Genomic DNA, 16,237 nt, shown 5'->3' on the forward strand with positions numbered 1-16,237 from the left:
TCTGACAGAAAACACAATCTCTGGCAGAACATTAGACTATAGCGTCTTACTCCGGACGGAGTTGTAAAAGGTTCAAAATGAATGTTCATCTTTTGTGATGCCAAACACTTCTCTGGTGAATATACTTACAGTCTTAGTTATGAAAAACAGTTTATAAAGACTGTATACTACATTAAGAAGAACTCCATTTGTATTCCCCAGAGCAACCCACATTGATTGGAGCATTGTTACATGTCATTAAAATTGTACGGAGAGTCTGCAAAAATGGAATTGAGGAGCGGAAGTAGAAGTGTTCCAAGAGTTTACTCAAGAAAATTGATGTGAAAGCAGTTGCAATGGCAGGGTTTTCACAAAGTACAGCCTGAGAGTAACAGACAGACAGACAGACTGTTTATAGAGTGTATGTGAGCAGTGTACAAAGTAGTAAACTTGGGTGCATGAACAACCTGAACTATCATTGGCCGATGGAGATCACTGTAGGATAGGAAATGGAATGCTGACAGCTAATGATTGTCAGGTCAGTAAAGGCTCTGGTCCCATAACACCGCTCTACAGATACAGGTATATTATACAACAGTTTTAGACTTCTGTATGAGCAAGTAATTTAATTATGCATATATTATATTTCAAATACAAAATGACATACATAATAAACATATCTTGGTATTGGATACGAGGCATGAGGAGAATATAAAGACACTTTATCTCATGTTTTTCTTGTGATGAAAATGCTAAAGGGGTCCCCTGTAGCTTGGTATCTACCACTGTGTACTGGGGTACATTAAATGACCAGTCTAAGCTTGCAGCAAAATGTAAATGCTAAACCCATACAACACATGTGCAGTATATGTAAATGTAACCCTAGAGTAGTATAGAGGTCACAGTGACCAGCAAACAGTGGCTGGTAGAATGGGGTTTACCTTGTCAGATATATTTATTACTTGTTTTTATAAAACTCTGCTTGTATTTCTTGCCTACATTATGATCTTAAGTGGGTTACTCCCCTTCATTACTAAGGAGGTCTGAAAGACAAGAATGTTGGATAATAAGTGAGAGTAATTAAGATTTTGGTGACAAGTGCTAGGGCTTTGACTGAAGTCTGGATCAGGTGGAAATGAGTTTGCTCTGTTTTATTTTAAACTTTGAAATGTTTAATCTGTTCCCAAATGCAAAGATGTAATGGATGATGATGCGGAGCTTCTGGAGTGAAAATCACCCCCTGAGTATTATACTGGACACTTTCCAACCACACCTAGATACTATCTGGTTACATGCCTGTACAATAAATTAATTTAATGGAAAAGGTACTTGTAGTTTTCTTTAGAACCTCTATAAATATATGTGCATTTTGACACAACAGCTATGGTTCACAGTACTGACATTGTGTTCCAGATAACAATTATTTATACAGCAGGAGTTTTGTTAAAGTGAATCATATTTCATACTAAGTAATCTTTTACATTACAGTTTTAGAAAGTACATAAAATAGATACTGTATTAGATTTAATGCGTTCTCTGTAATGCTTACATATTATAGAGCAGAAAAACAGGATGTTTAATAATATACACACAATAAAATAATTCTAAGTATGTATGTGCTGTGAGGTTAAAAGAAAATACTCGATCAAAAGTTATTGATGTAGGATAGATGGATGGGTTTTAGGAATCCAGAGTTAACATGAAGACACCTCAATAGAACATGTATGGTAGATATAGTCTTTTGGTTATCAGAAGTATACAAACATGAAAACAAGTACATTTACAGAAACATACACACACCTATGTCTACAAAAGACACACAAGCATACATGAAGATACAGCAGGAATCACACAGACTCTGTGATAAGAAGTTGGGAAGTCCCATTGCTAATTTCCTGACACACATTTCTTCACATCAATTCTGTGTTTGACCTTCACTTGTTCTCCCCTTTGGAGAATTTTCATCTGTAGCTTCCCCAGAATCCTACAGAAATACAGCATGCAGAACCACAAGATACAATAAAACAAAAGATTAAAATGAGTATTATGCAATTCTATTCAATTCCGTCATCAGAAGAGGAAAACAAAGTAACTTTGAAGTAGGCCTCTACAAATCCCAGGCACCATGTTGCCGTGGAGACCAAGGAACAGTATCTGGCGACTGGTAGCCTTTCTCTCTCAATCCTGCACAGATGTCAGCATATTATAGGATAATAGCGCTTACTTTACTTCTTTCTCTGAATACTGATTGGCCGCCAGCATTCAGACCATGGACATAACTCGGTAATCAGCCAACAATAGGCTAACATGATATCAATTGCCACTAGTCTGGTAGAAGTTTGTAATAATCAGCATTAGTGTGGAACAGCTTTAAAATTAGTGGCCCTAGTAATGTATTGCTACATAAATAACAGCTAATAAATAAATAAGGTGTGGAAAGTATTTAATTGTAAGTAAAGGCCAATGCCTGGTTTCCAACAACTCAGGACAAAATGAAGTCCTTTATAGGGGAGCAAAAATTTCTGTGACCACCTCCTAAACAGTCAACACCCCTCTCCCCTAAATGTGCCTTCTCCAACCCTTAAATAGCATTTAAGACCCATATGGGTACAGAAATAGGCGCAGTAAAGTTCTTAGCCCGCATTCAGCAAGAAACACCCCAATCCATCCATCTGTTCTAAGCATAAAATGCAAACATATAAAATCCAGCAGATGCTGGCTGCAGTCGTGGGATCCAATCCATGAAGAGGGGAGCATTCATGTAAAAATAGGCATGTAACATCACAAAATCTAATTTTTGCTACACTCTTACATATTTGTAAAGAAACTGTAGTGACCCTGGGCCTGATTCAGAGTGAGACGTTACGCCCGTAGCGTATCCCTGCATGCTCAAAAAGTAAACATACGCAACGGTGGCTAAGACCTGGGACTTTTTGACACTTAACATCTCCTTACACTTGAAAAGATGTAATGGGGGAGGGAAGGGTTGTCGTAGTGTAGGCAATGTATAATATGGGCATGTTCGAACAATTGCACATGTACTGAGACTGAGATGTTGTCACAGATATAGCTGAAAAAGTGTTTTATTATTTACGGGTGGTCAAGGGCAGGTGCATGTAGGGGTCCTGATGATGAACATTCGAACTAGCAAACCACTTGTAATTAGAGGTTTATACGAATGATTTGCACAAGCTTATTGAGGCTTTAGTAGACCTTCGCCCATAGATTAGGATTTGCCGAGCGTGTTGTAGCAAACATAGTAAAACTCTTTTTTTTTTTATATGTCAGGAAGTTGCTCCTACAGTATTACCTAGGTTACTCAAGTTTAAATGATACGTCATAGCAATTGCGTTTATAATATATAAAATAAAAGGTTTTTGTACATGTTTGCAAGTTAAACGTAAGTTTCCGAGGTGTGTGTCTGTTCTCATGCGGACGCATCATTCAGACCTGGACTCCTCTTTCTGAATGACGGCGTAAAAATGCATATACATGTGAAACTTTGTCAAATTCAAGTTGCGCATACGCTTGCGTTAATCCCTGAATCAGGCCCTCTGATTCTAGGTCTGATTCAGACCTAGGATCATCGCTTACAGTAAGCACAGCAATATGCTTGTAAATTCTTCTTCTTACCTGCACATTACTTTCTTCCCCTGTACTTGGCAGAGACTTCTGTGTTGTATGGAACGCCTAAGAATGAACATAATAGAATCAGTAAAGCACAGGAAATTATTTAACTTCCCTTAGATCAGACATGTTGTACTGAAGTTTTGAAGGAGCCCTGTCACCCTTTCTTGTCCTGCTTTATAAGAATTTCTTTCACAATTGATGTTGAACTGTATTAAATTGAATTAAGCTTAACGATAGCTAAAGTCGATAAAATTCTAAATAAGTAATAAGAGGATAGTTGATCCCTACAGGAGTCAGCATTTTTTCCAACAGATTGTACATTGCCTACATAATGCATATCCCCTAACAATCTCGAATTCTAAAGGACAGACCTGATTTTTGGGTCCCAAAAGGGCAGGACTCAAATGTTTTAGGTGTGATCTTTGGCAATGAGGGCATAGTCAGGGCTGATCGGAACATTTTCTGGGTGGATACAGTGAGTACCATTTGTGACACAATTGCTTGCCCTAGGATGTTGGGCAGTGCACTAATGTGGCCATCACTGAGTGTTACTCCATGCCTTTTGAGTTTTTCGTGCCTGTCTTCTATATTTAAAATGGTAAATTCACCTTTTTTGCTTGCTGTATCTCTTCTGTGGATTTTGAACGTCCCTTCACAGCATGTTTCTGCGGAGATGAAGCCTGCACAGAAAATTAAATGTTATAGGAAGGAAATTGCATAACTTTGTCTAAAATCTCGGCTACATAGATAAGGAACTTGCAGAATATATATATATATATATATATATATATATATATATATATATATATATATATATATATATATAATTCTTAAAACAATTTTTATAGAGACTTAGTACTGTTTTTATCCTGTTTGCTAAATACACTTCATAGCCTGGGTGATGTTTATACCAAATGATCCATGGTCCCTTCCAGCAGTCAGTCAGCAATCACCCATAAAGAAAACCTGCCAACTCTCCCTGGATTTCTGTGTCTCATTTATTTGGACTCAGAGTCCTAGATCCCTCCAGCAGCTTCCCAGATAATAATGGAGTGTTCCTGTTAAAATGTACTTTCCCATTGAAATTAATTTTTTCTGTCTAGTTTTCACAAATGTAACTAGCAAACATCCTTTGTTAATCTGTTCTAAAACATTATTGAGCTGAACTATTACAACTGTGTAGTTTGTTTTTTTTTCAAAGGGAGATCAAGCACTATTTGCCAAAATAAAACAAAAAGTATTGTAATGGCAAAACACGTTGAATTCAAATGATGTTGTTGAATACAATTTTATTAATGTAAAACTATCTAAGCCTCATGTAAAGTTGTGTTTAAGTCCTTTTATTCATCTTACACTTATGACTCCTTAAATTTAGAAAGTCAGAATGGGGGAGAGAAGGGGCATGCAAGCGCAAACTGAGTACAGTAACAGCAAGTTCTCATAACTGCAATTAAATAGAGGTGGACACATCCGCAGATGCACATTGTTAGCAGGTGTATGCAGACCCGGCGCTCTGGAGGGCGCCTGGAGGGCGCCACAGAATAATAATAGACTTTAAAACTGTGCGGCGACCGTTGACCATACCTGTCACGGCCGCCGCACAGCATCAGATGCACGGGGAGGGGGGAAGAGGCTATTTTGTCACCACCGCCGCCTCTCTGCTCCGTCTCCTCCCCTCCACTTACTAGTGTCAGTGAGTGGAGGGGAGGAGACGGAGCAGAGAGGCGGCGGTGGTGAGACAAGGTAAGGAGAGGAGGGAGGAGGGAGGAGGGAGGAGGGCGGCGAGTTTTTCGGGGGGGGGGGCGCCGCTTTTTTAAAAATGCTTAGGGCGCCGTGGACCCTAGCACCGGCCCTGGGTGTATGTCTTGGTGGCGCTTGGGCAGCATAACAACAGGTCATGAGCTACTTATTATGATAGTATTTAGAATGGTGTGTGTGGTGCAAATGGGGCATGTCGAAGTAAAAGCGACATAATCTTAAAAATTCTGTTTTTTTTTTAAAATCTTTTAAGTTGCACACTATGGGCCTGATTAGAGCTGCCTGTAAGTCCAACTGTGGCTTGTAAATATCTGCTTTGCTAAACTGTGCATATGCAGACAATGTGGCTGTATTTAGAGTTTTAAGTAACTTGCAACTTACACATAGAGAGGCAGGTGCACATGCATGTGCAAGTTCATTAATGTTCACTCAGTCTCGACCCAAGTGTGAACGGTGTCCCCTGCATCTAACCGAGTCAAATGACCCGGGAATTGAACCCGGGACTTTTGCAGGGTTATTCCCGGGTCCGACCCCGGGTAGCCTTCAGGCTGAACAGTGAAACCCAGGTTTTTCAACCCGGGTGTCACCAAAACCTAATTAAACCCGGCTCCCACCGAACCCGGTTGACCCTGAAATTTGTCGGGGCTCAATCACATGGCAATATCCCAGGTTCATATACCCAGGATATTGCCGGGACTGCAATGTGAGAAAGTGGTATAAGGGACCTGGCTTAGTTAATTTTACCCACATCTCCAGATGTGCTTCTTTGGGACTGTATCTATCTAAATGGTCTGCTGTAAAGACATGTGCTGATGAGGATGACAATGAATGAACAGCCTAGATTAGCTACTGCAAATGCATGTGGACTAGTATGGGATCCAATTGACATAATGTGAAACTAGCCCTAACCTGGTCAGCATAATGCTGAAAATACCATGGGAAATGAGATCAATAAAAGCATGTGCCACCCCAGAGATAATATATTGGAGACCAAGGGGTATATTTACTAAACTGTGGGTTTGAAAAAGATTCTAGTTAACATTTTCCTTAGTACTTTCTACAAAATGACAACTCAAATATGATTGGTTGCTATAGGCAACATCTCCACTTTTTCAAAACCACAGTTTAGTAAATATATCCCCAAGACAACAACTGCCACAATAGCAAAACAGATAAATAGATCAGGAATCATTCGCATATTCAATTTAATAAAGGTAGCAATAGGTGTTCAGTAAACAGTATGGTACCAAGCCAAGGTCTAGAAAAGTGGTATGAGCCAACTCAGAGACCAGCCAGAAGAGCAGCCAGGCAGGGTGCAAGTCGAGGCAATGGTCATTGCAAGCAGTGGTCAGTTTCCAGGCTCAAAGAGACAAGAATGCAGGTTCAGGAACACAGAGGCAAGGAAGATAGGGCCATCTGCATTATAAGTAGGGATGTGCACCGGCCACTTTTGGTGTCTCGTGTTTTGTGTTTTGGATTCGGATTTGTTTGAGGTTTTGGGTTCGGATTTGTTTCGCAAAACACCTGACGAAAGATTTTGGTTCGGATTTAAGGTTTTGGATTCGGATTTATTTTGAAAAAAACATAAAAAGTGTTAAAAACAAGTTTTTTTGGTTTATTTTCACTCCTACGCTATTATTAATCTCAATAACATTCAATAACAATCATTTCCACTAATTCCCAGTCTATTCTGAACACCTCACACCTCACACCTCACAATATTGTTTTTAGTCCAAAACGTTTCACCGAGGTAGCTTTCTGGACTGCATAGTGCAGTGGTCCCGGTACACAATTTGGTACCGGGGCCACAATACCTCCGCCTTCAAATGGTCTGAATTCCACTGCACAGCTGCCTGCTCCTACATCCTCTGCAGCATATACAGGGTGTAGTTCGAGCATGTCAATACCTCTTGTTTTTGACGATGACAGGTCATTTTCATTAATTTATGATTTGGCAGCAACAGTCAACGTTGTTTAATATCTGATACGCCTCTATCTGGACTGCATAGTGGAGTGGCCCCGGTACCCAATTTGGTACCGGGGCCACAATACCTCCTCCAACTTTCAAGTGTAGTGTTTATAATTTATAAAAACTACAGTAGTTATAGCACATCAATAACTCTTGTTTTAGACGACCATGGTACAGAGCATTCATCATTGAGATCCCATCAAGTATGTGAAAGACAGACAGCGTCGAATTGTTATTTGTTGACTTTGTTAACCAAAAAATTGTCCCTGTTGCAAATATTCGTGCAATGAAGAGTGACTTTTTCATTTAAAGGCTCAAGCTTTTAAGGGTAGTGTTTATAAGTTATAAACACTACAGTAGTTCAAGCACGTCAATACCTCTTGTTTTAGACGACCATGGTACAGAGCATTCATCATTGAGATCCCATCAAGTATGTGAAAGACAGACAGGGTCGAAGTGTTATTTGTTGACTTTGTTAACAAAAAAATTGTCAATAGGGTGACTACTATCGTATTTTGTGGTCATGGCAAACGACTGTTGGACGGTCAATTGTTTTTTGAAAGGCGTAGCGGTCTTACGACTTCCCCTCTGGGAAGATGACCGACTAACAGCAGCAACAGCAGCAGTGGCAGTAGTAAGCGTACCGCTGCAGGATTCCTCGGATGAATCCCGTATAGAAGAGGACTCAGTCTGGCTGGTGACATGGCCTGCAGTACTAAATCTGATGGAGATCGTGGGGGAAGTTGACGAGGAGGGTGTTGGTGGTGTGTATCCAACAGGACAAAGGGATATAGGTGTCCCTGTACTGATGACGGTCCTAGGCCCAGTTCCTGAACTAACCACTGAACTATGAAGGTTATTCAGGTGACGTATAAGGGAGGATGTCCCTAGGTGGGCAAGATCCTTACCCCTGCTTATTTGAGCTTTACATAAGCTACATATGGCCATACATTGGTTGTCCGGATTTGGATAAAATTAACTCCAGACCGAAGAGGTGCATTTTTTGGTCTTCTGACCAGGCATGACGATGGGCTTTTTCATCCCATGGACATCAGCTGTTTCCCCCCCTGGTGCCTCATTTACAATAACCACATCACCATCCTCATCATCAAGTTCCTCCACAGCGCCAGCTACATCAATAGCCTCCTCCCGGTGTACAACATTGACACCTTGATTATCCAAATCTGGATCTACACTGTGGGTGATCCTTCCAACATATGCAGAGGGTGTGCTGCAAATGCTGGATGGAGTCACCTCTTCCCGTACAGTGATGGGAAGGTCAGGCTTCACAACCACCAACACCCTTGGACTCGCCTTGGGGATTTGTGATGTCATCTGTTTAGAAGGCAGAGTTCTTTGCTGTTTTGTTGTTGTTGCTGACAGCATAACTCTCTTAAATTTTTTGTAGGGGGGGGGGGAGGAGGGCTTAGATCCTTGGTTGAAGCTGGACCACTAGTCATGAACACGGGCCAGGGCCTAAGCCGTTCCTTGCCACTACGTGTCGTAAATGGCATATTGCCAACTTTACGTTTCTCCTCAGATGATTTTAAGTTTCTCTTTTTGCTACTTTTTGAGAACTTGGGCTTTTTGGATTTTACATGCCCTGTACTAGGAGATTGGGCATCGGGCTTGCCAGACGACGTTGATGGCATTTCATCGTCTATGTCATGACTAGTGGCAGCAGCTTCAGCATTAGGAGGAAGTGGGTCTTGATCTTTCCCTACTTTATCCTCCAACTTTTTGTTTTCCATTATATGTAGCACAAGAGAGCGTACCCCTAAGCCACACACACTCGGCAAAGCCTTTAAAAATTATATGCGGCACAGGAGAGTACCACTGGACTTATACTGCTGAATTAGTGGACTTTGTAATATAGCAGTACCACTGGACTTATACTGCTGAATCAGTGAACTTTGTAATATCGCAGTACCACTGGACTTATACTGCTGAATCAGTGAACTTTGTAATATAGCAGTACCACTGGACTTATACTGCTGAATCAGTGAACTTTGTAATATTGCAGTACCACTGGACTTATACTGCTGAATCAGTGAACTTTGTAATATAGCAGTACCAATGGACTTATACTGCAGAATCAGTGAACTTTGTAATATAGCAGTACCAATGGACTTATACTGCAGAATCAGTGAACTTTGTAATATAGCAGTACCAATGGACTTATACTGCAGAATCAGTGAACTTTGTAATATTGCAGTAGCACTGGACTTATACTGCAGAATCAGTGAACTTTGTAATATAGCAGTACCAATGGACTTATACTGCTGAATCAGTGAACTTTGTAATATAGCAGTACCAATGGACTTATACTGCAGAATCAGTGAACTTTGTAATATAGCAGTACCACTGGACTTATACTGCTGAATCAGTGAACTTTGTAATATAGCAGTACCAATGGACTTATACTGCAGAATCAGTGAACTTTGTAATATTGCAGTACCACTGGACTTATACTGCAGAATCAGTGAAATTTGTAATATTGCAGTACCACTGGACTTATACTGCTGAATCAGTGAACTTTGTAATATTGCAGTACCACTGGACTTATACTGCTGAATCAGTGAACTTTGTAATATAGCAGTACCAATGGACTTATACTGCAGAATCAGTGAACTTTGTAATATAGCAGTACCAATGGACTTATACTGCAGAATCAGTGAACTTTGTAATATAGCAGTACCACTGGACTTATACTGCAGAATCAGTGAACTTTGTAATATTGCAGTAGCACTGGACTTATACTGCAGAATCAGTGAACTTTGTAATATAGCAGTACCAATGGACTTATACTGCTGAATCAGTGAACTTTGTAATATAGCAGTACCAATGGACTTATACTGCAGAATCAGTGAACTTTGTAATATTGCAGTACCACTGGACTTATACTGCAGAATCAGTGAAATTTGTAATATTGCAGTACCACTGGACTTATACTACAGAATCAGTGAACTTTGTAATATAGCAGTACCAATGGACTTATACTGCAGAATCTGTGAACTTTGTAATATTGCAGTACCAATGGACTTATACTGCAGGATTGTTTTTGGATATTTTTTTTTAAATTTCTTTTTTTTATAATTTTTTTTTTTTAATTTTTTTAAAAAATTTTTTATAACTTGGGAATAATGGGGAAATAACAATGCCCTTAGAAGGACAGAGCACAGGACACAGCACCACTGGACTGAACAGGACACAGCACAGGACCCAGCAGCACCACTGAACTCAGAAGGACAGAGCACAGGACACAGCACCACTGGACTGAGCAGAACACAGCACAGCACAGCACAGCACAGCACAGAACTGAACAGCACAGCACAGCACAGCACGAGATATAGCAGGACAGAGGACCACCTAACACAACCTGCCTCTACCCTGATTAATGCCCGAGTGAAGATGGCGGCGGCTAGCAGGGAATCTATAGAATACGAGTATCGCGAGATCCGACAGCGGGATTATGACTCAGAGCCTCGGTTTCAGATTTGCAATTGGCGGGAATACCCGGATCTGTCTCGGATCCGGCTCGGATCGGCAACGTTCGGGTGGGCTCGGATTTCAGATATCCGAGCCCGCTCATCTCTAATTATAAGGTGCAGGAAGACAATCGGAAGGCTCCTTCCGATTGCAGCTGCTGAGGGAATAGGACAGAGCATCATATTGCACTAATACCTGCACCAGAGGGAACAGCTTAAGATCATGACATTCATAGACACCTACATTCCTGGAAGTAGACAAGTAGGTAGGGTTGGAATACTACTTTTCCCACACTGCACATTCACAATTCTACCAACTGTTCCATCACTCACGATTCCATCTTTTGAAGTCTAGAGATTCAACCCCATCTCTCTGTGTGCTGCTATAATCTATTGGTCTCTGGATCACCCTAAAATTGTCGTGAACATTTCTCTGCCTGGTTAGCTCAGTTATTATCTTCTGACATAAAACCAGAGAAGAAATACGCCCATGCTCTGTATATCTCATATTATATATGGTACCAGCTGCATGGCAATAAACTTGCGGTCAGTATACACTACATTATATATGGTTCCAGCTGCATAGGAATATAAATGTCCATATGACTATACAAAACAAAAAGACAGTTGTCGTCAGCACTTATCCTTAACACTGCATATATGGGTGTAACTAGCAAAATTAAAACATGAGGTATTAGTTCATATTTTGATGAAAACATTTAAGCCTGCATCCCAGCGTTAAGGGCACCTCATTATATGCAGGTCCTACACTGACCTATATGCTTTAAACACCAATAAAATGCAGTTAAAATCAGATGCACTCAACTCTCAGGTACAGGGGCTTGCATCTAGCAAGGGCTGGCTTGTAAGCCACACATAAAAGTGCCTTAAATAGGCCTGATGGACAGCTACTAATAGTGTTTAAAACATAAAGGTCAGTGTAGGACCTGCATAAAATGAGGTGCCCTTGACGCTGGGAAGCAGGCTTAAATGTTTTCATCAAAATATGAACTAATATCTATGTTTTCTTTTTGCTAGATACACACAGATATGCAGGATTATCTGCTGACATCCCCACAATTATATTGAGTGATTTCAACATCCCGACTGACAATCCTCTTTTGTCAGAACCCTTTCACCTCCAGGTTCCTTAGTGGCTGCAAACCCAGCACCTCCCTGTATTATTGACACAACTGCCAATCCTAGTCTGACATTGGAATAAGTGGATATTTTCCTACTCCTGCAGAATGTCTGGGAGCCTCCTGAATTTTGGGGAGACCTCCCCAACTCCTGCTAGTTCAGCTATTTCTCCTAGAAGGGGGACAGGACAAGCTATGATGACATGTAATTGTCATCAAGCACATATCACTGCAGTGCATAACCCACTTCCAGATCCCCCAGAAGCGAGGAATGAAAATTAGGCAAGGATGTATTATTCATGTCACTGAGATGCATATAATTCCCTTCACATTCACATGCCTCAGTGCCTCAATGCTTTCACTGTTGCTAGTGAAGAGATAGACTCCATTCGCATAGTAATTGGCTAAGGCCACAAGGAGAATATATTTTGTTTAAAACTTTATTTGTACAAATTTCATGGTATCACAACATCAAACAGTGTCCCACAAATTATTTTGGACCTGATTCATTAAGGATCTTAACTTAAGAAACTTCTTATTTGAGTCTCCTGGACAAAACCATGTTACAATGCAAGGGGTGCAAATTAGTATTCTGTTTAGCACATAAGTTAAATACTGACTGTTTTTTCATGTAACGCATAAATATCAACTTTAAATTTCAGTGCACAAATACGCTATCAAGTATTTGTGTGCTACATGAAAAAACAGCCAGTATTTAACTTATGTGCAAAACAGAACACTAATTTGCACCCCTTGCATTGTAACATGGTTTTGTCCAGGATACTTAAAGAAGAAGTTTCTTAAGTTAAGATCCTTAATGAATCAGGCCCATTATGTTTATTGTGTTGTTCTAGATCCTCATCATGAATTGTACTGGTACACAACACAAAATGTCTTGGTTTAGCACCACTACATCTAGATGGTCCTCCGAGAGCAAACCAAGAAGCATACATAGGTGTGCTCAGTGTCAAAAAAAAGTGTAAGCATCCCAGTCCAACCTTTCAGTCCATGTAAAACCTCCTATACCCCTTTCATTAAATAAAAAAAAAAACAGAATTTTTCCTAAAATGCTGCATGGTTTAGCTATATTTATGGCTTAAAATTATCATGAGAGTGACAGGACACCAGAGGGTAAATGTATCATACCCCGTTTTTTTTTACAAGCCAGCGCCGCTTTAAATTTTAGCTGTCAACTTGCCGATTCCCGGCGAGTTGAAAAAACCGGGGTATGATACATTTACCCCAGGACTGTTTTTTATCGTGTTTATAATGTTTCACGTTTGTGCATGAGAAGCTTTTTACTACATTGTACTCAGTAGTTGCAATGGAAATATAGGAGTGGCGGTATGGAGAATGCAAATGAATGGTTCAGGGTCCCCGAAGCTTAAGGGAATTTGATAGTTTTACATTAAATGTAGATGCTTTTTAACACTATTTAGTACAGATAAATATTAAGTGATGTATATCACTAATATACTGCAATGTTTATGGCATTGAGTAACGTGTAAGCAATAAACAGGAGAACTCCTGGTTTGCCCACTATATTGAGGAAACATTCCTAAACAGACCTTTCCCCAGATCATCGGTTTTAGTTGAATTAACTTTTATCTTACAGTATCATAAGTGACTGAGAAAGGCCAAACTTTTCCATGCTAAATGATCAGTGAGAAAGTAACTAAAATACAATCCTAATATCCTAGAAAATTCCACCTGTTATTTATCTTGTAGAACAATTATATAAAGTTATATGGCTATACTATACAATGACTACTGGAATCCTAGTGTACAGCAAATAAGGTATTTGAGAGGGATCTTCTGCTCAGGATTTGATCTAGTTCCAGTATGATCATCATATTTTTATGCCTGGATTTGATTATTTGGGATACATTTTCAAAGGGTATGTTTTTACAGGTCTTTTTAGATATCTGTACTTTTCCCAATAGTGTTCATCCCTGGCCCAGGCCACATTAAGCCACACAGCATTGCCCCCAGTTCACATTAAGCCACACAGCATTGCCCCCAGTTCACATTAAGCCAGATAACATTGGCCCCCAGTTCGCTTTCAAATACATGAAGACAGCAGGTGTGCAATTCATCCTGTCAGCACACGTGTCTTCAGATCCGCAACGGAACTTGGGAGATCTGCTGTGCATGCGCAGATCCATTTCTTCCATCTTCAGTTTTACAAGCAGCCCTGGGCAGCGTGCACGATGACACTGTGCTGTGTGCCATGTCTAGCACGCCCGGGCGTTGCCGACCCCTGATGTATACTCTACTGTAGATTATAAAGGTTTCCCAAGGAGAACAGGGAGAGAGAAGAGACAGCAGATATAACAAGACACATATAGCATAACTGTGAAAAGGTTTCTTCCTGATAAGTAGGCGATAGAAGAATTAGGTAATTGATAGCTTAGTTGTTTGCCTTTAAGGAATGGGGCAATTGAACTGCAGTCGTTTGTACAATTTGTCATGTGAAATTTTGGGAGGAATGTGGCAAAATGTATTATCTGGGCCTGATATGCATTAAAAAGAATAGCAATCATTAGCTTACCTATAGCTGTCCTCAAAAACAATATATTATATGTTCTTTCCAGTGTCATCATGAATGAGCATTAATATTTATAAGAATTAAAGAGAAAACATTTGTTAAAAGGGGAAAGCATGGTTCTGCACTTCAGGGCTGATGCATAATTGGCTGCAATTGTGCCCCAAATCGCAGGTACAAATTGTGCCTACTATAAACAGACGTAAAGGAGAGCATATGCAAAGCTGCACCAATTGTAAGATGCAGGTCTGCACCAGTAGCTTATGCTCCCGATTTCCGCTAGGCAAACGTCACACATACTTATGCTCAGGTTTATAACCATTGTTTGCAAAATAGTTATTTGATATTAGCAATAAACCTCTCTAAAGACACCACTTCTCACAAACGTGAAAATAAAAAAAATTACTTAAACATGCACACAAAGGCATAACATATGCAAAGATGAAACCACCTATCAGCATCAGTGATGCATTCACAAAAAGCCAATCAAAATCTGTTTGTAATTGCTGGCGACCATCATTATCATCATCCTCAATTTACACCTGCCTTTGACCGCCCGCAAATAATACGGCTTGGACAGGAGCATATGGACCCGTGTTCTTGTCCAGTGGCGGAAACAGGGGGGGGGGGGGGCGATCGGTGCTGCCCGGCTGCTCTGATTGTGTTTAAAACACAATCAGAGCAGCCGGACAGCACATTGTCACTGCCGAGCAGACCTGCACATATTGTGCAGCCGCCGGCAGCATTGAAGTCAAAAAGGGGGCGGGGCCTAAATCACCCCCCCCTAAATCGCCCCGGGTAGGATACTTTTCTAGATCCGCCCCTGTTCTTGTCTACATCTGTTTGCAATTGCACGAACACTCCGCTACTGTGCTCGGCCTACATGAAAAAGCCCCTTCCCACCCCCATCCTGCAGGCGCAAGAGACAGAATCTCACAAATCTGCATAGGCACATATGTCTATGGCTACATATCTGGACAAGTGCTGATCAATTAGTACTAGAGATGAGCGCACTCGGATTTCCTGAATCCGAGCCCACCCGAACCTTGCCGATCCGAGTCGGATCCGAGACAGATCCGGGTATTGGCGCCAAATGAAAACTTGAAACCGAGGCTCGGAGTCATAATCCCGCTGTCAGATCTCGCGATACTCGGAACCTATAAATTCCCCGCTAGTCGCCGCCATTTTCACTCGGGCATTGATCAGGGTAGAGGGAGGGTGTGTTAGGTGGTCCTCTGTCCTGGTAGATCTCGTGCTGTGCTGTTTAGTTCTGTGCTGTGCTGTGCTGTGCTGTGTTCTGCAGTATCAGTCCAGTGGTGCTCTGTCCTGTGCTCTGTCCTTCTAAGGGCATAGTTATTTCCCCATTATTCCCCATTTTCAAAAAAAAATTTAATTTTTTTTTTTTTAAAACAATTAATTACAACAAAAGTTGCAAAACCAATCCTGCAGTATAAGCCCATTGGTACTGCAATATTACCAAGTTCACTGATTCAGCAGTATAAGTCCAGTGGTACTGCTATTACAAAGTTCACTGATTCAGCAATATAAGTCCAGTGGTACTGCTATTACAAAGTTCACTGATTCAGCAGTGTATAAGTCCAGTGGTACTGCTATTACAAAGTTCACTGATTCAGCAATATAAGTCCAGTGGTACTGCTATTACAAAGTTCACTGATTCAGCAGTGTATAAGTCCAGTGGTACTGATATATTACAAAGTTCACTGATTCA

General features: G+C 40.7%; 1 long non-coding RNA gene across 2 annotated transcripts in view; it reads right to left on the minus strand.

The window, feature by feature from the left end:
• Positions 1-284: 284 nt before the first annotated feature.
• The window catches only part of LOC142152491 (uncharacterized), a 46,432-nt gene continuing 30,479 nt past the window's right edge, over positions 285-16,237 (minus strand). For both annotated transcript variants that reach the window (XR_012691345.1, XR_012691344.1), the window contains 3 exons: positions 4,218-4,289; positions 3,613-3,669; positions 285-1,963 (listed from right to left, as the gene is read on the minus strand). This is a non-coding gene — a long non-coding RNA (uncharacterized LOC142152491). The remainder of the gene's footprint in view (positions 1,964-3,612; positions 3,670-4,217; positions 4,290-16,237) is intronic.

The sequence above is a fragment of the Mixophyes fleayi genome, chromosome 4 (assembly GCF_038048845.1).
Source record: "Mixophyes fleayi isolate aMixFle1 chromosome 4, aMixFle1.hap1, whole genome shotgun sequence".
Classification (NCBI taxonomy): Eukaryota; Metazoa; Chordata; class Amphibia; order Anura; family Limnodynastidae; genus Mixophyes; species Mixophyes fleayi.